This window comes from Narcine bancroftii, chromosome 6, assembly GCF_036971445.1.
Source record: "Narcine bancroftii isolate sNarBan1 chromosome 6, sNarBan1.hap1, whole genome shotgun sequence".
NCBI lineage: Eukaryota > Metazoa > Chordata > Chondrichthyes > Torpediniformes > Narcinidae > Narcine > Narcine bancroftii.
In genome coordinates this window covers 92,581,616-92,606,114 of record NC_091474.1, presented here as the reverse complement: position 1 = coordinate 92,606,114, position 24,499 = coordinate 92,581,616, and the positions used below count along the sequence as shown (strand labels likewise).

General features: G+C 44.5%; 1 long non-coding RNA gene across 1 annotated transcript; it reads right to left on the bottom strand.

Moving 5' to 3' along the window:
- Window positions 1-5,123: 5,123 nt before the first annotated feature.
- LOC138736361 (uncharacterized) lies at window positions 5,124-19,228 on the bottom strand. The gene is made up of 3 exons (XR_011340241.1): window positions 19,094-19,228; window positions 15,076-15,138; window positions 5,124-5,319 (listed from the first exon to the last, which is right to left on the bottom strand). It is a non-coding gene; the product is annotated as an uncharacterized lncRNA (long non-coding RNA).
- Between the last annotated feature and the right edge of the window lie 5,271 nt (window positions 19,229-24,499).

The following is a 24,499-nucleotide window of genomic DNA, read 5'->3' as shown; positions in this document are numbered from 1 at the left end:
TAAGGATGGAATATTGCGGGCGGTGAAATAAACTGAGCTTTCTTTTCTAAAATCTGAAATCACTGCACGATACTCAAAACGACATATTTTCCAGTGAAACCCACCTTGACAGGGTTAAAATGTAATGTTAGAATTAACAAGGAAACATTTTACATGTTTAAATTTAGACATACGTGCCCTTTCGAACCACAAGGCCATGCCTTCCCATTACACCCACAGCCCCAGTCCCTTTGGAAGGGCAGGAGGAAGCCCACTCTGACAAGGGGAGAATGTGCAAACTCCTTACAGACAGTGCCGGATTCGATCTTGGGTTGCAGGTGCTGTAACAGCGCTGCACTAAACACTAGGCTATCCTTGCAGCCCTTTGAATGAAAGGCTCTCGATTAATTTAAAGATCATGGTGGGATATGGACGTTGTTTAAGCAACGGTAGAAGTTCCCTACTCACTGCTCCAGCAGCCACCCTAATTGCAATCACTAACCGCTGAAACCTGCATGCCAAACTAAACTGTTAGCCTGGCATCTAATCCTGCCCTGAGTCGGGCGTGCTTTTTAAAGCCAAGAGTATAGTCATTGGATTAACTTCAATGGACTCCATTCCCAAACAACTAATTTGGACTATTTGTAACTCGAACTAATAAAAATTAGCTGCAACCTCAGGCTAATTTAAAACAATTTAGACATTGAAGCAGTGTTTCATTTGTTTCTACCTTACCAGCACTACAGAAGCCAAATTAAAACTGAGAATTAATCATGTCAACATCTTGCTCAAACTGTTTCGTCATGATACAATTTTTAACCAGAGAAAGAACTGACAGCTTTCTGTTCCAATCAAACACATGCCAAGTGCATATATAACCCTAATTACAGCACAGAAACAGGCCGACATGGCCGAAACACTTTCTCCCACCTAACCCCACTCAATCAGTAACTCTCCATTCCTTTCCCGTCCATATAAATATCCAGCTTCTCCATAGATGCTAATATCGAGCCTGCCTCCATCACTTCATCTGGGAGCTCATTCCACACACCCACCGCTCTCTGAGTAAAGAAGTTCCCCCTCATGTTTCCTCTAAACTTTTGACCCCCTAACTCTCAGCTCATGCCCTCTTGTATGTATCTCCCCTTAAAGGAAAAAGCCTCTCCATATACTCCTAATAATACACCATTCAAATTCCCTCTCAACTCTCTACTCTCCAAAGAATAAAGACCCAACTTATTTCACCTTTCCCTATAACTTTGGCCCTGTAATCCTGGCAACATTCTAGTAAATCTCTGCATTCTCTCCAAATTGTTGATATTTTTCCTATACTTTGGTGACCAAAACTGCACACAATGCTCCAAATTTGGCCTCACCAATGCCTTGTATAATTTTAACATAACATCCCAGCTCCTATACTCAATGCTCTGATTGGTAAGCTTTTTTCACCACAAATGACTTCACTTTCAGGAAATTTTGTACCATTATTCCTAGACCACTCTTTAATGCCCTACTATTCACCATGTATGTCCTATTTTGATTAGCCCTACCAAAAATGTAACACCTCACATTATCTGCATTAAACTCCATCTGCCATCTTTCAGCCCATTCTTCTAACTGACCTCAATCTTTCTGCAAGCTTTGAAACTCATGCAAAATATACACACACAGATACATGCACATGTGCGTACACCCATGCATTTGTATTTATTGTCTTTAAGCTGTTCCTCAATATCCACCGTGTTTGCTTCCACTCCATTTCTATGGGATCTGATATGGGAGGTGCAGAGTCTTCCGCAGATGGGGCAGGAGGAGCGTATTGGAGTGGCCCTTTTGTGTTGAGTGCTCCTTCCACCTTCCACTCAAGCCCTCTGGGACTCAAGTCCTTGGATGACATCCCAAAAACTCCTTCTGTGAGGCCAGAGCTTCCCCCAGAGTCAGGCAGGTGGCTGCATTCTCTAAAGGAGGCTTTGAGTGCATCCCCGAACCTTTCCTCTGTTGGTAATCTCTTCCATGACCGAGCACAAACACTGGCTCTTTTATGAGCCTGGTGGTGGATATGAAAGCATAGGAACATAAGAGGGCAGGGATAGGCCACAGGCCACTCAGGCTTGCCCATCATTCAACATGGCTAATTTACCCCAAGCCCCATTTCTCCAAACCAGAAATTTCCCTGATCTTTCAGCAACATATTTTCATCCTCCCAATGATTCTGGCTCCATAAACCAGCCAGTTAAAGAATTTCTGGGAACTTGGAGGAGTATGTGGTTAATACCAGGATTTTTAAGTTTGATGGATCAGAGGGATCTTTGGGTACAGGTCCAAAAATCTCTCAAAGTTGCCGTGGAAGTTGATAGGATGATTAACAAGTGCACGTTGCACTGGGTTTTGTTAGTTGGTGATTGAGCTCTTTAAAACTCTGGTCAGACCACACTTGGTGTCTTGACTTCACTGGTCACCTCATTAGAGGAAGGGTGTAGATACTTTAGAGGGTGAAGAGGAGAGTTTCTCTAATGTTGTCTGGATTGGAGGGGCATGGATAGGGCGGGGACAGCCAGCACCTCCCTCTTGGGATGACAATAGCAAGGAGAATCAATTTATTGTCATGAACAAGTCATGAAATTCGGTGTTTTGCATCACAGTGCAAACCTTCATATTATAAACCATCTTACAACAATAATATTTTTTTTAAATAATAGTGCACAAAAAGTAAGGCCATGTTTTTGGTTCATTCAGGAATCTGATGGCAGTGTGAAAGAAGCTATGCTTGTGCCACTGAGAGCTCATCTTCAGGCTCCTGTACCTTTTTCCTCCGATGGTAGCAGAGTGAAGGGGGCATGGCCTGGGTGGTCGGGGTCATTGAGGATAGAGGCTGCTTCCTTAAGTCGTGGATGTCCAAATACCAGAGGCTTAAGTTAAGTAGAGGAAAGGCTAAGGGTGACGTCAAGGGTAAGTTTTATACACAGAGAGTGGTGGGCGCCTGGAATTCATTGCCGGAGGTGACAGAGGCTGGTGCAATAGGGACATTTAAAAGACCCTGAGGCAGACTTGTGGGTTTAAGGAAAATAGAGGGTATGGGAGTGAGGAAGGGAAGGATAAGGTTGCTGTGGAATAGGTTTCCTTAGGTTGGTACAACATCGTGAGCTGAAGTTCCTGAACTGCGCTGCAATATTTTATTAAGTTTTCAATATTGATAAGCAAGTAAAAGCCATTAAACAGTAAGCACATAAAAAGGAATATACACGTAAAATAATTATATGTAGAAAAAAACTATTGCCGTATATTTCAGCATACTAATTGACCAGCAGATAGGTCAACCCCCCCTTTTTAGCTTCATTTTAATGGTATATCCGACATACGTCAACCCCATTTTTTGGGCTGTCTGGGCCTCCCAGGACCGACCCAAAAAATTTTAAAACTCCCTCAATCTCAAATAAAAAAAAGCAGTAAATTAATTTTTAAAAATAACCTTGGCCTACCGGGCAGCAGCAGCGATGGCCCACGGAGCTGGAGCGGACACATCGTGCTCCCGGCGGAGTAGGAACCTTGGCCTACCGGGCAGAAGTGGCGACCTCGGGGGGTGGGGTCCCTAGGTAGTAGCTGTTATGGCTCTGCCCAGTGGTGGGGAATGGTGGCACCGGGGAGGTGCTCGCAGTATCAACTTGTTCGCCGAATTGACATCAATTTTTTTTTAGTAAATTTAAGGTCCCGAAAGTATATCCAGTGAAGAAGTCAATCCCCCCCCACCACCAAGAATTTTTTTTTAGGGTTTCACAAAACAACTTATAGGCCAAAATATACAGTGTATATATAAACAAAATGCCTTAAAAAAAATAAACTATGCACTTAAACAAATATAAAATGGCTAATTAAAAAAGACAAAAAAAAAATGATATGGGTATTCCACAAAATCTACCCTCTTCCGGTTGTTGGTCATTTACTACCAAATGGAGAGGACTAAAATCACAAAACAATATCTGAATGATCATAAATTATAAAAAGAGTTAATAAAAAGGTCCTATAAATTATATTCTATCTAATTATATATTGCAATATTCCAGATGTTTCTACATATCTCATTTTTTAAATAACCACTCTGGTCTGGCATATCAAGATTACCTAACCAGTGGAAACTCTCTTCATCTTATCACTTATCCCTCTCAGGATTTTTTGTATTTCAATAAGATCATGATCTTATATATACTTTAACCACTCAAGATGGTATAACCGAGCAGGTTTCTTTCATTCAACATGGCCTGCAGAGAGGAACTCGATCCTCAATGCTGGGATAGTGGTCCCAGGTTGGAATCCTGAGCGTGAAGGATTCTGGGAAAACAGTTCCGATGGTATCTTTCCAGGGACCTGAGGTGCCTGCTCCGGTTAATCCAGGACTCCGAAGCATAGAGGAGAGCAGGGATCATAGCTACTCAGGAGACCGTGAGTTTTGTGCCAAGCCAGATCTCTTGATCTTCAAATTCCTCAGTTTACCAAAGGCATTGCTGGCACATTGAACTTTACCAGTGTATGTCCACCTTCACAGAGAGAGAGTTCCAAGATAATGGGCAAGACGTGTGTACCTTATTGTTAGAAAATGATGTGGTCACACACACACACACACACACACACACACACACACACACAGAGTTAGCGCAATGCCTTTGCAGCGTCAGCAATCGGGACCAGGGTTCAAATCCCACAATCTCTGTAAAGAGTTTGTACGTCCTCCCTGTGTCTGTGGATTTTTCCCAGGGAAGCTCCAGTTTCCTCCCACCATTCAAAATATACTGGGGGTGTAGGTTAATTGAGTGTAAATTGGGCAGCACGGACTCGTGGGGCCAAAATGGCCTGTTACCGTGCTGTATGTCTAAATTTAAATTTAAAAATTAAACATAAAATTTAGTATATAATGAACTCATTCACAGATGATTATGTCTACTATACATATATAATCTCACATAAACATTTTCTCTTTAGACACACAGGCAACTTCAGAGAAACACACATATATACAGACTGACATACATGTTCAGCTGCACACATAACATCCCACGTTAGCAAAATACAAGCAAATTAGCTAATGGGATTACAAAAACTGATTTTAAAATGTAAAGATCGATGCACGGTTGTTTAAAAACTGAACAGTGTTAATTCATAGAGATTTTATTCAGGTAAAGGGACAAATTTCTTTATAGACATGAGACTTGCAGATATCATGTATTGACAAACTCTGCTTCAAGTTAGAAATGACAGGTCACTTTCAAAGGCCAGGAATATTTGAGGCAGAACTGCGAACAAATTTGGTCCCTGCTTTCTTCAAGGCAGCAGCACCCTGATCAACACCTGAAAGAACAAATTCACAGAATGAATGAAATACACTTCTGCAGTGTCCACTTAATGATCACTGTTACGTTGAGCATACAGCAGGAAGACCCCGCGTCAGCATCACATTGCTCCATTCCTCACGGAACTACCAACAGGAGTTCCGCCTCAGGGAACCAAATCCAGGGATCAACAGGTATGAAAGTTCTCGCAGTCCCTGTTCTTCATTAGAAGTAACAAGGATCTGGAGAGGTCTGGGTCTTCAGTGCAGTGGGTGTGGAAGGGAACATAACTTTAATCAAGTAGTCGCCAAGACAGAAAAGGGTGAGGGAGTAACTCACACGAAGTTGTTGGAATGTGATAAGGATGTGTCCTTGTATATTTCCTGCTTTTCAATCTGTCTTGTAACCATATTGTGCGAGAGGGAGTACATATCCTGTAGCAATTGATTAAAGACTTGTTTGTTTTGGGTTATAAAAGCTTGTTCTCTGCCTCATAGGGGCAGAGTCTCTGTTGTGGACTCTCCAAGGTTAACTTTGTCAATAAATTCTTCTGAAACGATCTCCCGGGTTGTGTTTTCTATTTGAATAATTATAGAGTCCCGAAGAAATCGGTGACAGAATCTGACGCTGCGAGCAGGATCCTCATTTGCAGGATCACGGACAGAAGTGAACGGGCGATGGCCCTGACCAAGAACCTAGCTGAAAGGGAGTGAGGCAGGCTCACACACCAAGACTCCTGTATATAAGGGTGAGGTGAACATCGAGACCTCTGCAAGGACGGAGTGAGATGCTGATAAGACTTGGGTAAATTGAACTCTAAAGCAGCCCAGGGCGACTACGTGGAAGGAAGAGATACCGGTGGTGCACATAAAGGTAGAAAAAAAACTGTTGTTGCTTTGTTATCTTGTGTATCCCAATTCTGTTAAGTCCACAGACAGATGGGAAATTGTCAGACTAAAGAGACAGAGCCTGGTCGAGCGGCTGGTTCCGTTCCTGGGATAAAGCCTAAGCCTGCCATGGGAAGATCTACGAAGACGAGATTGAAACAACAATGCAAACTAAAGGAACTGGTAGGAGACCCACTGCAGCCTCTGGGTTCGCCAGCGGACATCGTAATGAACGAGACAGGTAACTGGGGCTATGCCATTGTTCAGTAACAATCTCTACAGATGGTACCAGGGAGACTGGCCATATGGGGGAACACTTGACTTAAAAGTAATATCCTACTTCAAAGATGACGTTCAGTCAGGAGGAGGGGATCCAACGTGGGATGTTAATTATTTTAGAGACTGTTTTATAGCCTGGACCAAGGTGGCAGGGCGCCACCAACCGAGGCCTAAACCGCCACAGAGTAAATCACCTTCAAGCCCCACGAACCAACTGCCTCCATATCCTGACCCAAACGCGAGGGCCCCCCAACCTGTCCCACTGTATCCACGATTGCCACAAACTATGACAGGAAAGGATGGGATGATCTAATTCAAACTGCCACCTCCTATGGCCACCAACAAGTGCTGGGAGCTGCCTTGCCAGTGGGGGTGGTGGCTGGTCCAATACCTCCACCCGTTCCCGCTCCCGCAAGTGTCCCGTCTGCACCCCTGGATGAGGCCAGGGATCCCCCAGTGAGAGGGCATCTCTCGAGGATGCAGGAGGGCACTGAGAAAGAGGATCCCAGGATGCAGGTCCATACCCAGAGACAGACCAAAGTTGGTCTACCTGACTCTACTACTCTATATCCTAAAGTTATGATAGGCAACACCCCAATCTTGAAACCTTGGACACCAGTTGAGGCACAGAATATTATATCTAATGCCCCTGACCCTGTTAAGGCCCCCACTAGATTTCACCACTGGCTGGACCAGACCTGCCACCTTTACCATCACCTACCAGGGGACGTCCGGTCATTACTTCAGGCCGCTTATGGCTCTCATTGGCAGGCGATGAAAATCATTCACTGTATCGCCTGGAGAGAATGGGGATTGGAGCACAGACGACACTATGGCGGATAATGGGAATGAGTCTATGGTCCACTGGTTGCAAAACGGGAAGAAAAGCTATCATGCAGAGTGCCAAAAGACACAGAGGGTCACCTGCTGTCTTCAGAAACCGGGATACGAGATCATGGAATTCGTAATTCGATTTAAAAACACCTGGGAGGAAAATGCTGGGGTGCCCCTACATGATAACCAGACCTTAGCGGTACAAACCTTGCTGAATTGTATGCTGCCCCAAAATGCAAAAATGTATGAGATGAAGCAATTGGATTGGCAAGGAAAGAACTGGGCGGATACTATCACGGTATTGGCTAATACGCAAAAGGAAAAGCGAGAAAAACAGTTTTATATGCACATGGAGAGAGGACAAGATAGATCCCGAGATAAGGGTAACAATCAGTGCCACAACTGCGGAAAAAGGGGCCATTGGGCGCGGGAGTGTAGAAGTCGATCCCGAGGGAGAGGCTGGCAAAAGGAGGGTACCCAATGCCCAGAGGAATTCAGACCCCAGACAGGTTCATACTCTAACCCGACCCAGAACTCTGATGCCTATGGCCAGCGACCCCAATTCTCTTTTTGACAACCGAACCCATAGGGGTGCCCAGAGGAACTCCCCTCATCCAATTGTCCTCCTGCGGAGAGACCCAACCCATGATCAGTGTAAAATTGGGAGAGAGGGAGAGTTTAATGTTGGTCAATACCAGAGCCACCATGTCCTCTGTACTGCCATCCTCTGGAGTGCCCCTTAGTTATAAGACAATTGGCAGCATTGGGGTATCTGGTAATCCCATGATAGATCTGCTTTCACAACCAATGACCCTAATGGTTGGAGACACCAAGATACAAGAAGAGCTTATTGTTTCGGCCACTACCCCTGTCCCCCATATTAGGGAGACAGGCTCTGTGCAAAATGAACGTGACATTGTACTGCACAGAGGAGGGAATATTTGTGGATTTGCCCTCTTCTCACACATATCAGCTCATCCGCACAACGGCGGACGATGAACTCAATATGAACAGAAATCCAACTCACTTTGGCTGGTGGCTAGAGACTAACCCCTTTCTCAAACAATTGGAAGTACTAATGAGGTTATTACAAAGGCCACAGGAATTTTTGGCCCTGCAGCCACTGGGTGCTGTCCTGCAAATTGTGGCTGAGGTAAAGGACCTCCATGTGACATCTGGGTATTTTGCGCCCAAAGAGGAGGTCCCCCCATATAACAGGACAAGGGGACTTCGAGGAGGTAACTGTGGGACCGTGACTGTTTTACGGACCAGGGGGGATAGGGTTTCTCGTTTTCGACTCCCACACACAGCCCCACATGTCACCTTGGTGGTGTGTCGGCCTCATCGGCCGAAAGACGTGGGACAGGTTGTCACTACTTTGTAGAAACACAATCGCTGGCTGCGAGATCCCCAACACCGGGCAGAAAGGGCTTGCGAGACATGCGCTGATTTATGGTTGAAAGAAGGAGACTTCAGTGTAGACATCCTCTTTCACTCCCCTGACACTGGTAGCATTCGGCTGGGAACGAAAATAGTGCCGGTGTCCTTCTGCCGAACCTGTCCGCCAGAGTCAATCCACTATAGATGGCCGGCTGCCCTAGCGCAGGTCTCCATGAAAATGTGGGCACAGTCAAATATGCATGTGGGGTTTGTACATACTGCCCCGCCACACAAGGTTACAGTGAGGGACAGAGCACCCCTGCCAGCGGTAAAACAATATCGCCTTTCTCCGGCCACCGCTGAAGGCGTTCAAGGCATCGTAGAGGACCTGGAATGACAGGGAGTGCTTGTACAAACACAAAGCCCCTGCAATATGCTGATCTTGCCCATACCAAAGAAGGACAAGAACGTCTGGAGATTTGCCCAAGACCTCAGGGCCATAAACAATATTGTGGTGCCAACTGCATCAGTGGTCCCAGACACCAACACTATCCTGTGCGCCATACCTGCCACTGCCACAACTTTCTCTGTCATTGACCTGTGTTCCGCCTTCTTCTCCCTACTACTCGCAAAAGAGAGCCAATACCTCTTCGCTTTTACCTATGAAGGCCAACAGTATACATGGACTCGCCTTCCCCAGGGCTATACCGAAAGCCCAACCGAAAACGCAGCGCTGGGAGAAGAGACCTGACAGAGCTCGCCCTGCCCAGGGGTTGGACCCTTTTGCAATATGCAGATGACCTGCTAGCAGCCTCCTCCGACAATGCTGTATGCATTGAAGATACTATCGCTTTGCTACAACTCCTCACCTACCGGGGCCACCGTGTCTCCGTGCAGAAAATGCAATTCTGCCAGAAGGAAGTAAAATATTTGGGATATATTTTACAGGATGGTGAGCGAAGAGTGGGCCCAGAAAGGATAGCAGCTGTATGCCAGATAAGCAAATCAACCACAACAAAGGGAATCCTGGCTTTCCTGGGCATGGTGGGATACTGCAGACAGTGGATTCCATAATATTGAGAAATGAACACAGCACTAAGAGCAGCTACTGTGAAGGGAGAATCGGAGGAAGTGCAGTGGACGAAGGAAAGAGAGCAAGCCTTTCTGAATCTTAAACAGGCTCTGACTCAAGTCCTGTTCTGGGCCTCCCTAATTATGAGAAACCCTTCACGCTATAAGTAGTGGAGAAGAATAGATTTGCTTGTGGAGTGCTGGTGCAACAGCACAGAGGAGGGAAGAGGCCTGTAGCCTACTACTCCACCAAACTCCCATTAACAGTAATAGGGATGCCCGTGTCTGTGGGCAGTGGCCGCCACGGCAGAGATAGTAGAAAAATCGGTATTGCTGGTGCAGGATCGGCCATGCACAGTGGTCACAGATCACGCCGTACTACTGCTGCTCAACTCAACATCGACACAGGTGTCGATATGAGGTGGTACTGTTATTCCAACCCAATTACACTTACAAAAGATCGGGCTCTTACAACCCTGCCCATCTATTGCCTCAAACAGAAGAGGAAGACCATGAAGGACACGACTGTGTGGCACTGACCGAGCTTGCGACCAGCCCAAGACCTGACCTAAAGACTGGCCCAATAGAAGCAGATATCACCTTATACATTGACGGGTCTTCACACCGGCCCCGGGACAAGGTGCTATATGTGGGGTATGCCATAGTGAATGCCAAAACTATCGAAGCATATGCCCTACCGGAAGGCACCACCGCACAAATCGTGGAACTGTTCACCTTAACTAGAGCGTGTATATTGGCAGACGGAAAAAGAGCAAATATCTTTACTGATTCTCGGTATGCTTCTGAGGTGACCCACAATTTCGGCCAGATATGGAAAAATAGAGAGTTCATTACAGCCAGTGGGAAGGGGATAAGGCATGCGGAAATGATAGAGGGGCTATTAGAAGCCATCCAACTCCCAGCAGAGTTGGCCATTGTTAAATGTCAGACTCACACCAATCAGAACGATCCTGTGTCAAGGGAAAATGAGCGGGCTGACATGGCGGCCAAATTAGTCACCAGCCAACAAAATCCCATGTTACCCATGACCCTCAAGCGAGAGGTCAACACTCCCGAGAAATACTAAATGATACAGGAATTAGAATTGAAAACTGGACAGGAGGGGGTTTCTGCCCAAGAACTGTGTATGTGGGAAACCCACGGATGCCAGATGGTCAAAGGCATATGGAAAAGCAACGATGGTCGAGTGGTGTGTCCAAGAAGCCTGTACTGCCCTATAGTGCATTTAGCACATGGACAACCCCATGTGGGAAAGGCAGGAATGCTACATAACATAAAGCAAATTTGGTTTGCACCTGGAATCTTTACCAACATAGAACGGCAGGTGACAAACTGACTGGAACAATCGGAGCGCTCACCTGCCAAATTGGATAAACTTCCCCCTGCTCATGCCCCTTTCGAGAATTTGCAGATCGACTTTGCCTACATGCCAGCTTGTAGAAGGTTTAAATATCTATTAGTGACATGGTCACATGATGGATAGAAGTGTACCTGACAAAAAGTAGCTAAGATTCTGATGAAAGAATTGATTCCCCGGTATGGGATCCCACGGGGAATAAATGGCAACTGAGGCTCCCACTTCATGGGGAAGATAGTGACTGCAGTAAGCGAAATAATGGGCATAGATTGGAAATTCCACATACCGAATCAGCCTTAAATCTTCTGGTATGGTGGAGAAGTAAAAAGGGGATTGGAAAGAACATGTGGCGAGACAGGACTACCCTGGCCAGAAGCCTTGCCTTTAGTATTACACACTCTACGCAATCAGGCAAATTGGAATACAAAATTGACACCACACGAGGCTCTGATGGGGCGCCCTATGAGCACAGGAATAAGACCCCCTATGATGCTGGAAGAGGTTACCAAGGTTTGGATACAGGAAAGCACCCAAGCATATGCCCAAGGGTTGTGTGAGGCTGCCCTTCGAATGTATAAGATGAAAGCCACCCAGGGACCATGGCTGGAGGAAAACACCCACCCATTTTCACTGGGAGATCAGGTAATGGTGAAAGTGCTCATGACTGTTCCTTTCTCCCCTAGGTGGAAAGGACCCTACCAAGTCCTCCTAGTCACAAGAACCACCTTAACGTTAGATGCACTGGACGGCTGGATCCACGCAACCCTGTGTAAGCCATTCCGGGAGGATGATACAGACAAAGGCGATACTTGCATGGACAACAATCAAGATGATAATGTGGGGATTGACAGAAGTAACTACGGAGGAGACCGTCGAGATCTTTCCTGAGGAGAACCCCGACACTAAGGGATGCTGGGACAATTCCACTATGTATTGTAGAATCATCTGGAATGGGGATCACTCAGGGTTCCTGGGGGTTGGGCGTCGCCAGAACTAACAATAAGACCTCTCCAATACAAAACCGGGAACCTTACAACGACCTTTAGACCCCTGAGCCCCCCGGAGCATCAACAGCGAGCAGATCCCTACTGGTGCAAAGTGTGGCGATGGGGAAATGTTTTTCCCAACCTATTCCGATGGATTGGGGAATGTAAAAAGGGAGCGCTCAACGCGAATTATGCTTATGCCTTTTACTGAGAGGATAAGGACTTAGCCCCAGTACCAACAACGGCAGGCCCCACAGCAGTAACCATAAACCCCCTGTCCACAACAGCCGCTAAACCCCCTGCAGACACACCAACACTCCCCACGCCCATAGATACTCAGGACGGACACTTACATCGCCTCTTTGAGACTTGCCAGAAGGTGCTGCAGTCGACCCTGCTTATAAACCTTACCCTCCATATACGGTATAATACCTCAGACAATACTAGAGCCTACAAGAATGTCTATGCTGGACTAAAGGTGGCTAAACGCTGTGGTAAACGGGGACTAGTAGGAGTCCTGGGAGGCGTAGGGACTGGAATGGGAATATTGAATGCTGCAGATATTGAGACACTACAGAATAAGATACAAAAGGTAGGGACTAAGGTTGGGGAAGGAATCAGAATCAGAAATGCATGGGGAAACACGGTACAGGAAAAGATAGAATTGGGATATCGGGCCCAAATGTGAACATGCACCCATACCGCGCGACTGATGGCTGAGATAGGAAATGTCTTTGGGGAAACCAGGGTGGTGCACAACTATACTAGATGTGTGCTCTCAGAGATCTTGATTCAGTTACTACGGGCAGAACTAGAAAGAAAGGTATTGTCTCACCACACGGCAACTTGGAAAGTTATGTTTAACCTGATGCAGTATTGGCTCCACCCAGACCCACAGTATACATGCTGAAACTGTAGGGTATGTAATGTCACCATGCAGCTGGTGAAGGGACAGATCGCATCCACCTGGTGCCAGTTCGTGCCAATCCCCCAACTGTTCGGAGCCCAATTCTGGGAGCCGATATTCCGAGGAACCTGGGTAGATGAGGACAGTCGCACAGACACTGAACAGCCTTGTGCCCAATGGTCTGATGGATGCTATGTCCACTACATTCTGCTCTGTATGACCCATGCACTATGAGACATAGAGGGCACGTGCACTTGCCTGCTAGTGGCCTTAAACCGGATCGTTGTAGTGAAGGTGCGATCCCATGAAGTATATATGTACGGGCATTCGGAGATAATCGTGAATGGCCAAAAGACACTCTCTCCCCCTGTTCATGGTTATTTAGAAAAGGTCTACACAATCCATATCCCTAGGGAGAATCATCTTTTTCTCATAGGTTCTATGATACAGGTTAGTGAAGACAGAACTGCCCATCTCGACCCCTTACTCGGGCCAACGGTGCAGCAGTTGCTAAAAGAAAATGAGCAAATCACCGTAATACTCCAGAAGCTAGGGTGCACCTTAACCCAAGACTTACAAGGAGGGACAACTGGTGCGAATAGCCGACCAGGTCACGCAACTTAGTGTCCATCACTGGTGGGGAATTTTTAAGGGATGGTCATCTAGAGCCTCATCCACCCTACACCTTGCATGGCATCTTGTTGTGATTATGTTCGTGGCCTTACTCATGGTGATAATTTGCATGTGGGTAAGAGTGCGCACACTCGTAGGACAGGTTAACGAGACAATAAAAAGGGTACAGCAGCGAGTGTATCAAGAGGCCATATCCAATCATCAGGACAAAGAGGATGCTCCCTTAATGGTGTAGATGTTTGATCTACAAGGAGGGAACTGTGGAAGGGAACAAGACTTTAATCAAGTAGATGCCAAGACAGAAAAGGGTGAGGAAGTAACTCACACGAAGTTATTGGAATGTGATAAGGATGCGTCCTTGTATGTTTCCTGCTTTTTAATCTGTCTTGTAACCGTATTGTGCGAGAGGGAGTACATATCCTGTAGCAATTGATTAAAGACTTGTTTGTTTTGGGTTATAAAAGCTTGTTCTCTGCCTCATAGGGGCAGTCTCTGTTGTGGACTCTCCAAGGTTAACCTTGTCAATAAACTCTTCTGAAACAGTCTCCTGGGCTGTGTTTTCTATTTAAATAATTATAAAGTCCCGAAGAAATCGGCGATAGTGGGTAAGCATTGGAGAGGTGCTTCAACACTGAGGATCTGACATACTTTGGAAGCAATGGAGTGGAGACTTCCATGGAGTGGCAATTGGTGAGTGCATGAAACATTGCCATGAAGAAGAGTTTGCAATTGGCAGCTGAGAATTTTCTGCATTTGCCTGAATTGTCAAATATAGGTTGTTGTCACATTTTAGGGTCTGCGGACAGAAGACCTCAGGGTCAGCTGAGTGCAAAAGCTCTCGAGTGTGAGCTGACACACGAACCAAGCGTGAGAGGAAGAGGGAATGGTGGCAATTCATTTCTGACTTAATAGGCACGGGTGTGAGGGATGTTGAGTGGGTTGGAGGGGAAGGTGTGCAGGACTGAGTTGGAGGAGAGGGTTGGAGGGTAGGGTGTGGGGAGAGGTTCAGGGGAGGATGTCTGCGAGGGTGTGGGGGAATGATCAGAGGGGAGAGTGGGGATGTCTAAGAGGGCCAGAGGGAGGGTGGGGGTCATGGGTCTAACGGGAGAGTATGGGATGTCAGAGATGGTCAGAGGGAAGGGTCAGAGGAGAAGGTAGGGTCAGAAGGGAGGCTGTGTCGTGGGTTGGAGGGGTGGGGGAGTTGGTCAAGGAGGGTTGAAGGGGAGGGTAGGGGGAGTTTATCAGAAGGAAGGGTGTGGGAAGAGGAGAGACTGGGAGTCAGAGAAGGTCAGAGTGGAGGATGAGGGTGGGGTCGGAGAGGGCGGAAAGCACCCTGACTTGGAAACTGACTCATCTTCTCTGATCTGACACAGAGCCACTTTCACCACCAACAAGCAAAGCGAAGATCATTGTGCTGTACCTTTATCGATGATCTGCTGAATTTGGTCTGTGCTCTGCTTCTCTCCTCCCTTCGGATTTTCATCTGGAGGGAGATGACATCAACAAGTTAGTCAGTCACTCAGCCACACCCAGACTCATCACTCACAACCTCCACATCAGAACTCTGATCCACACCCTGCTCCCAACACACCGTCACCCAAACCTTTCGCACACACCAGTAAATTCCTCACGTTTCACTGTGATTATCCAATAGATTGTGCACCCTCCAATAAACCACCCCCTTCTCTCTCCCACCCTCCAATAGAAATCCCCTCCTTCTTCCACCTTCCAGTAGACCACCCTCCCCTCTTCTTTTTTTTTAAATTTTTTTTTATTTTTCACACCATAAACCACATTAACCATGATACATACTTTTTCCTTTTCAAATATATACAGTGCCATTTTCTCTCCCCCCCCCACCCCTCCCTCCTCCCATCCCACCCTCCCTACCTCCCCCATCCCGTCCATTTAAAGTACAAAATTTAGGATACATTAAACCAGTCAAACAATGTTGTCATTCAATAAAAATAAACAAGAAATTCCACCGAGTCAATTCTTTTCATTTCCTTCTCCTTTCGTTAATTTAGGTAGTGAATGTCCCCGGTAGTTTTTCGCTATTGTGTTTCATGTAAGGCTCCCATATTTGTTCAAATATTTCAATATTATTTCTTAAACTATGTTATTTTTTCTAATGGAATACATTTATTCATTTCTATATACCATTGTTGTATTTTCAAATTATCTTCCGATTTCCAGGTTGACATAATACATTTTTTTGCTACGGCTAGAGCTATCTTAACAAATCTTTTCTGTGCATCATCCAAATCAATTCCAAATTCTTTGTTTTTTATGTTACTTAGGAGGAAGATCTCTGGATTCTTTGGTATATTGTTTTCTTAATTTTATTTAATATTTGGTTTAGATCTTTCCAAAATTTCACCCTCCCCTCTTCCACCTTCCAGAAGACCACCCCCTCTCCTCTCGCACCCTCCAATAGACCACCCCCTCCCCTCTTGTACCCTCCAGTAGATCACCCCCTCCCCTCTCCCACCCTCCAGTAGACCACCCCTCCCCTCTCCCACCCTCCAGTAGATCACCCCTCCAGTAGATCACCCCTCCCCTCTCCCACCCTCCAATAGACCACCCTCCAGTAAATACGCCCTCCCCTCTCCCACCCTGTTTCCTCTAAAGGACCTGCACTGTCCCCCCCAACAAAACTCACAGACAATTCAGGGTAAAATGTTGAGTTAAATAAATTTGAATGGTTAAATAATCCATATAATAACCAAGTAACCAAAGAGGTATCAATTTAGTGTTTCCTAGTTTGTGTTATTGGAAACTTGTTTCAATACTTAAGACCTGGACTAATATTCTCATTTTATTACTGTCCTTAATAGCTACCATATATTTGACAATATAGGACACTCGCCCTTAACACTATCCCAAGGTGATCATGGCCGATTTTTCCCATTTCCAGCCCTCCAATTTCCTAATTATTCAAAAAGGTATTTGCTTCTTTGTTATGTATGAGGAGCATTTGACAGCTCTTGGCCAGTACTTGTTGGCATTTAAGATAACGAGGGAGGAATCTCATTGAAATATTTTGAATGTTGAAAGGCATGGACAGAGTAGGTGAGTTCCCATTGTGGGACAAGTGGACATAATTTCAGGATTCAAGGGTATCCACTTTGAACAGAGATGTTGAGGAAGGGTGGTAAATCTGTGGAATTTGTTGCCCCAGGTGGTTGTGGAGGTCAGGTCATTGGGTACTTTTAAGGCAAGGATTGATAAGTTCTTGATTAGACAGGGCATCAAAGATTATGGGGAGAAGGCTGGAAAGTGGGGCCGAGTGGCGAAAGAGGATCAGCTCATGATTAAATGGCAGGGCAAACTCGATGGGCTGAATGGCCTATTCTCCTATGTTTTATAGTCTTATATTGCCAATAACCCAGCCTTCATTGAAGAGAATTCCAGATTTACTACTCTCTGCCAGTAAAGGTTTCTGCACACCTCCGTTTTAACTGACCACTCTGAACTTGTAACCATGTCCCCATGTTGGAGAACTTTCCGGTGGAAGCATCTGAATATTTACTCTGATGTACGCTCCCTCATGATCTTTTATATTTCAATAAGAACTCCACTCTTTTTCTAAACTCCAAAAAATATAGAGCTAATTTATTTGACAACCCTCTTATCCCAGGAATTAGTTCAATGAATTCCTTTTGGACTGCCAGCAAATCCTTTCTCAAATACAGGGACTGGAAAAGCAGCCATTACCACGAGTGGCCCCAGCATAATAACCACAATTATTCTCTTATAAACTCCAAAGACCAATGCATCTTTTGTCTACACTAGCTGCGCCTATCTGCTTCTTGCACGTTCTGAACAAGAACATTGGGAATTCTCTGCATCTCCACTCTTTCTCCATTTAATTATATATTTTTAAAATTTAATTGAGAGATACCGCACACCCTTCTGGCCCACATACACCAATTAACCTTCAACGCTGTACGTTTTTAGAGAATGACAGGCAACCAGAGGAAACCCACTCAGGTCACGGGGAGAATGTGCAAACTCCTTGCAGACGGTGGCTGGATTTGAACCCTTGCTAACCACCAAGCCAACCACACTGCCCTTTTATTAATAGTCTGCTTTCAGATCCTTCTTAACGAAACTTCCTACTTTCTCACATCAAACTGCATTTGCCAAGATTTTGCCAATTCACTCAACATAACTATTGCAGAGTCCAAGTATTCGCGCCGCAACATGCCCTCCCACCTATTTTCACTCTTGTTACAACACATCGGTTAAAAGGTGTCTTAGATTAAATAAATTGTACCCCCCAACCACAGTTATCTAATGCCCCCCCCCACCCCCCGATAAGACTTGTTCTGATCCTCCTGCTGCATGCCCCAAGGATGCAGAGAATATGGGATATGGGGAGGGGGGGGTGGGTGTCGGAGGTGGCTATCTAAGCATAGATTCGCAGCCACTCCACATCTCTGAACGGATTCTCTTTTGCCTCTCGTTGAAGGATGGGGCTGGATTTGTTGGCCACTCCTTGTTTGCCCTTGGAACCGACGGCTTTTGTGCAGAAGTAAAAGACTCTACAGATGCCAGAGACTGGAGCTATGAATGAACAGCCGGAGGAGCACAGCGGGTCGAGCAAATTTGATGGGACAAAACGCACGGTCAACGGCTTGAGTCAAGATTTTTTGTGCATCTTGTTTACATGACAATAATTTAATCAGGATTTGATTAATTAAACACGGTACGTCAAAATTAGCAGTAGGCACAATTCACAAGTTTAAAGAGATGCAATAACACCAGACCACAAAAATTTTGCTTCCTGAAAACTTTTGGGCATATTTTATAGATTCTGGGCTGGTGATCACAAAAATCACCTTAAAATGTTCATTTAATGTACTTTTTTAAAAATAGATAGATAGATAACCTACTTTTGTGATCAAGCATACAAAACCCTGAAATGCAACATTGGCACTTGGACGTCTTCCCTGCTGATCTTGGTGCCATCAGTGACGAACACGGCGAAAGGTTTCACCAGGACTTTGCAACCAAAGGAAAAGCAGTATCAGGGCAACTGGAATCCACTGATGCTGAGTACAAATGGAAAATCAGTGGCAAAAGATTTTTAGGTCAGTTGAATTAACAATGTGTCAGCGTCACTATGTGATAAAACCTGCTAAATTCAATAAAAATTAATATACTATTTCTCCAACTTCCTACGTGATACAGCAAATCTGAAATTATCTTTGTGTTCAGCTTGAAGGTGTCTATTATAATTCCTAATTTCATTTTCAGGAAACAAATTTGTTGTCCAGTGTAATCAGTAGGCGGTTAATTCTTCTCAACTGCTTTGTATCAATCTATAAAATGAAATATTTCACATGCACAAATACTCAAAGATAGGAATGGTCAGGAGTACAAATTTAAAGATGCAAGAGAGTTACATTTTAACTTTCGTCCAGTTTAGTTACCTTTCTTCTCGGATCCCATCACTGTGCCACTCACCATCTGACCTAACTGATCACCCAAATTTTCCATTGCTTTAACCCAAGGTGTAGTTGATGAAGATTTAACAGCAACTATGGTTAACCATGGAGTGAACACGTCTAGCTGCGCTGGGACGGTGCTCTGGACTTTAAAGGAGATGACAGGCTCCACCCAGTGATTTCTTTGATGATCGTGTTATTGTCTTTTGGCCATGTTTGTTGGCTGGGAGCAAAAAACTTGACTACAAGAATTGATTACTCAGGGAAGGGAGGAACCAGATGGATAATGACAGGATTAAACAAGTTGTTCACTCAGTTACAGAGAAGAGCCCCAGTTGCACACTTTAGCGTGTACTGGTGCATAATAACATTAACACTAGAGGACAAATTTTTTCCCCCCCCCAAAAGGTTTGCTTCCTTTAAAAACATTGGGGATTACAATAGACAACATCAAGCCGAACACATGGGCCGAAATGGCCTGTTACTGTGCTGTATATCTAAATTTAAATTTAAGATATGCCTAATAGTGTTCAGGAAGCAAAATCTTCATTTGTCCAGTGTAATGGAGAAAAACCAGTGACAAAAATGCTGGCATTTAATCACCCATGAACAGGCGACCGTGATTCTCCCCTCTTGAAAGCAGCTTCCAGGGTTCTGGCAACTCTGAACAAAGAAGGAACCATAAGCTTCCATCCAAGTAAATGTAGAGTGGGATGGAAACTCGGCCAAGGGAAGTCCATGTCAAATTTGCAGAGGGTGGAACATAGGAGCATAGGAAGTAGGAACAGGAGTAGGCCAAAAATGGCCCATCAAGCCTGCTCCGCCATTCAATACGATCATGGTTGATCTAATTTATGACCTAACTCCACCTACCTGCCTTCTCCCCATATCCCCTAATTCCTCTATCATGTAAAAATTTATCTAACCGAATTTTAAATATGTTTAATGAAGTAGCCTCAACCACTTCCCTGGTTAGAGAATTCCAAACATTCACTACTCTCTGGGAAAAACTATTTTTCCTCATTTCTGTCCTAAATCTACTCCACCGAATCTTGAGACTGTGTCCTCTGGTTTTAGTTTCCCCGGCCAGCTCAAAAAACCTTCCTACATCTATCCTATCCATACCCTTCATAATCCTATATGTTTCTATAAGATCTCCTCTCATTCTTCTGAACTCGAGCGAATACAATCCTAGATGATTTAATCTTTCATGATTCAACCCCTTCACAAAGATAATTTCAGGGATCAACCTAGTAAACCTCCTCTGGACCGTCTCCAAAGCCAGTATATCCTTCCTCAAATATGGAGACCAGAACTGGACACAGTACTCCAGGTGCGGTCTCACCAGTACTTTATACAGTTGCAACATTACCTCCCTACTCCTGAATTCAATTCCTCTAGCGATGAAGGCCAACATTCCATTTGCCTTCTTAATAACCTGCTGCACCTGCAACCTAACTTTTTGCGATTCATGCACAAGCACTCCCAAGTCCCTCTGCACAACAGCATGCTGTAGTTTTTCACCCTTTAAATAATATTCAGCTCTTTTATTTTTCTTGCCAAAGTGGATAACCTCACACTTACTAACATTGTACTCCATCTGCCAGACCTTTGCCCACTCATCCAGCTTAACTATAATCCCTCTGCGGACTCTCCACATCCTCATTACAATTTGCTCTTCCAGTCAATTTGGTGTCATCCGCAAGCTTGGCTACACCACATTTTGTCCCCTCCTCCAAGTCATCAATGTAAATGATGAACAGTTGTGGGCCTAACACCAACCCCTGCGGCACCCCACTTACCACTCTCTGCCAACCTGAAAAACTCCCATTTATCCCGACTCTCTGCCTCCTGTCAGACAACCAATTTTCAATCCAGGCCAATATACTTCCCCGGACTCCATTTTGCTGTAACTTACTGATAAGTCTCTTGTGCGGCACCTTATCAAAAGCTTTCTGGAAATCCAAATATACAACATCAACCTGTTCCCCTCTATCCAATGCACCCATTATATCCTCAAAGAATCCTAACAAGTTTGTCAAACAAGATCTTCCCTTTCTAAAACCATGCTTCGTCTGCCTGATTGAACCCTTACGTTCCATAAGTTTCACTATTTCATCTTTAATGACGGCTTCAAGCATTTTTCCAACTACAGACGTCAAGCTAATTGACCGATTATTTCCAGTCTTCTGCCTACATCCCTTCTTAAAAAGTGGCGTGACATTTGCTGTCTTCCAGTCTGCCGGGGCCTGCCCAGAATCCAAGGAATTTTGGTCTGTGACCACCAATGCATCAACTATAACTTCTGCCATTTCCTTCAGAACCTTTGGATGCATATCATCAGGACCAGGTGATTTGTCTGGCTTTAGTCCCATTAGTTTCTCCATCACTACTTCCTTTGTAACAACTATTTTATCAAGGCCCTCCCCAACATTCGCATCCTTAACTCCGCATTCCACCGTGAAGACTGACACAATATATTTGTTCAATGCCTTGGCCATTTCCTCATTTTTTACTACAAGTTTTCCTTTCTCATCCTCCAAGGGTCCTATGTTAACTCTGGCCACCCTCTTCCGTTTTATATATTTATAACATTTTTTGCTTTCTGTTTTTATATTTTGTGCCAATTTACTTTCATAATCCTTTTTCCCATTTCTTCTTATCCGCTTTGTAACCCTTTGTTGTCTCTTAAAGTTATCCCAATCTTCCAGTTTCCCACTGCTCTTTGCAGCTTTGTACACATGCACCTTCAATTTTATACTCTCCTTTATTTCCTTTGTTAACCACGGTTGATTTTTCCCTCCCTTACTGCCCTTTTTCCTGACCGGAATATATTTTTGTTGAGCATTACAAAATATTTCTTTGAAAATCTTCCACTGTTCCTCAACTGTTTCATCAATTAGCCTGTGCTCCCAGTCCACTCCGCCCAATTCCTCCCTCATCCTATGGTAGTCACCCCTGTTTAAGCTTAATATATTAGTTTTAGATCTAACTATTTCCCCTTCCATCTGAATGAGAAATTCAATCATACTATGATCGCTATTTCCCAGATGGTCTCTGACTATTACATCATTTACTCTACCTGTCTCATTGCACAACACTAGATCCAGGAGAGCATTTTCTCTTGTGGGTTCCTTAACATGCTACTCAAGAAAGCTATCGCGGATGCATTCTATGAAGTCCTCTTCCAGACTCCCACGACCAACTTGATTTTCCCAATCTATGTGGAAGCTAAAGTCCCCCATGACTACTGCCGTATCATTATTACATGCCTCACTTATCTCTCTATTTATTTCCTGTGCCACTAAACTATTGTTATTTGGTGGGCGATAGATAACACCCACCAATAATTTTTTCCCTTTGTTATTCTTTATCTCTACCCAAATGGACTCAACATTATGCTCTTCAGATCTTATATCATCCCTCACTACTGCCTGAAGCTCATCTTTGATTAAGAGTGCAACTCCACCTCCCTTACCATCCTGTCTATCTCTTTGCACCACCTGATATCCTTGAAAGTTTAATTCCCATTTAGGGTCACCTTGCAGCCATGTTTCCGTGATGGCTACCAAATCATAGGCATGGGTACCGATTTGCGCCTCAAGTTCACTAACCTTATTTCTCTTTGTCCTTTTAATATCTAGTGACTTCTGTACCCTTTTCTTTTGATTTTTCTGCCCACTATTTTTCTTTGTAATTTTCTTAACACTATCATTGACCCGAAAACTCACTGCACCAGCTGATTTTTTACTTTCTCCTCCCAACATTACTTTTCCTATTTTACTTTTCCTAGCCATTACTTTATCTTCCCTACCCTTTTCCCTATCACTCTGGTTCCCATACCCCTGCCAAATTAGTTTAAACCTTGCCCCACTGCTGTACCAAACATACTTGCCAAAATGTTGACACCTTTTGGATTTAGGTGCGACCCGTCTCTCTTGTAAAGATCATGCCTTCCCCAAAAGAGATCCCAATGATCCAAGAAGCCAAATCCTTGCCTTGTACACCAGCCCCTCAGCCACACGTTCATTTTCCTTATCCTTACATTCTTTTCATCACTTGCATTTGGAACAGGTAGTAATCCCGAGATCACCACCCTAGTGTTCCTGTCTTTCAGCTTTCGTCCCAGCTCACTGTAATCCCTTTTCATTACCTCCTCCCTTTTCTTGTCAATGTCGTTTGTACCCACATGTACCAAGACATCAGGCTGATCTCCCTCTCCTCTCAGAATATTTTGGACCCGATTTGTGATATCTCGTACCTTTGCACCAGGGAGGCAGCACACCATGCGGGTATACTTATCTGGCTCACAGAACCTCCTGTCTGTACCCCTGACAATGGAGTCCCCAATAACTACTGCATTTCTCCTTTTCCTTTTCTTTTGCACCACTCTGCCAGGCTCATTGCCATTGATCTGGTGCCTGTGGAACGAATGAGTTGTTCACTAACCCCCAAAAGTTGAAACCTGCAGTGGTAAAACATTTTCTTTTTTAATGACAAACTTACAAATCTTTAAAAATATGTTATGGGTTGACAGAGAATCTGAATTAGCTGTCTACAACACATGCCATACAACAAGAAACTATTCATAGTTAAACACTATAAAAGAGGGGAATTTTGGAGAGGAGGAGTTGAAACAATTTCCCAAAAGTAAATCTCTTGATCAGCGGTCACCAGAGAAACAAATTGAATTAGGAAAACTTAGATTTGAGAGGGAGAGAGAAAAGAAAGGCAGTTTGAGAGAGAACAAATGCAGGACGGGGAGTTAGAAAAAACATAAAAGAAGCAGAGAGGCAAAGGAGATTTGAGGCAGAGTAAAGGGAGTTTGAAAGAGAGAAGGAGCTCCTCCTTTTATGATCAGTAGGGAGGTAGTTCCTCCATTTGATGAGACAGATTTATAACTCTTTCAAGCATTTTGAGAACATTGCTGAGAGCTCAAGGTGGCCAAAAGATCATTGGCCTCTCATGTTTCAAAGCGTACTCAAAGAAGGCCCAGCAAGCTTACTCCACCGATTATGAGACTGTGAAGCAAGCTGGCTTAAGGTTTAGGAATCCGTTCCTGAAGCTTATAGACAAAGCTTCAGGAATTTGAGGAAATTGGTGAACCAGTCTTATATGACAAGGCTGTGTGCTTTGACCGATAATGCAAAAAATATAAATGGTGATTATAACCAATTGAAAGAGTTGGTGTTAGTTGAGGAAATGAAAAGATGCATTTGCTAATGACGTAAAAGCACATTTAGATGAAAAGGGAGTTGTACCAAGTAGAACCTTCCAAAAAGGTAATATGGACTATCCAAGTAAGTTAGAAAAGAAATCAGGAAGTAGTGTTAGGGGTAAAGAAGAAGGGAAACAAGAAAAGGAAAAACCTTCATGACCCCTCTTGTAAGA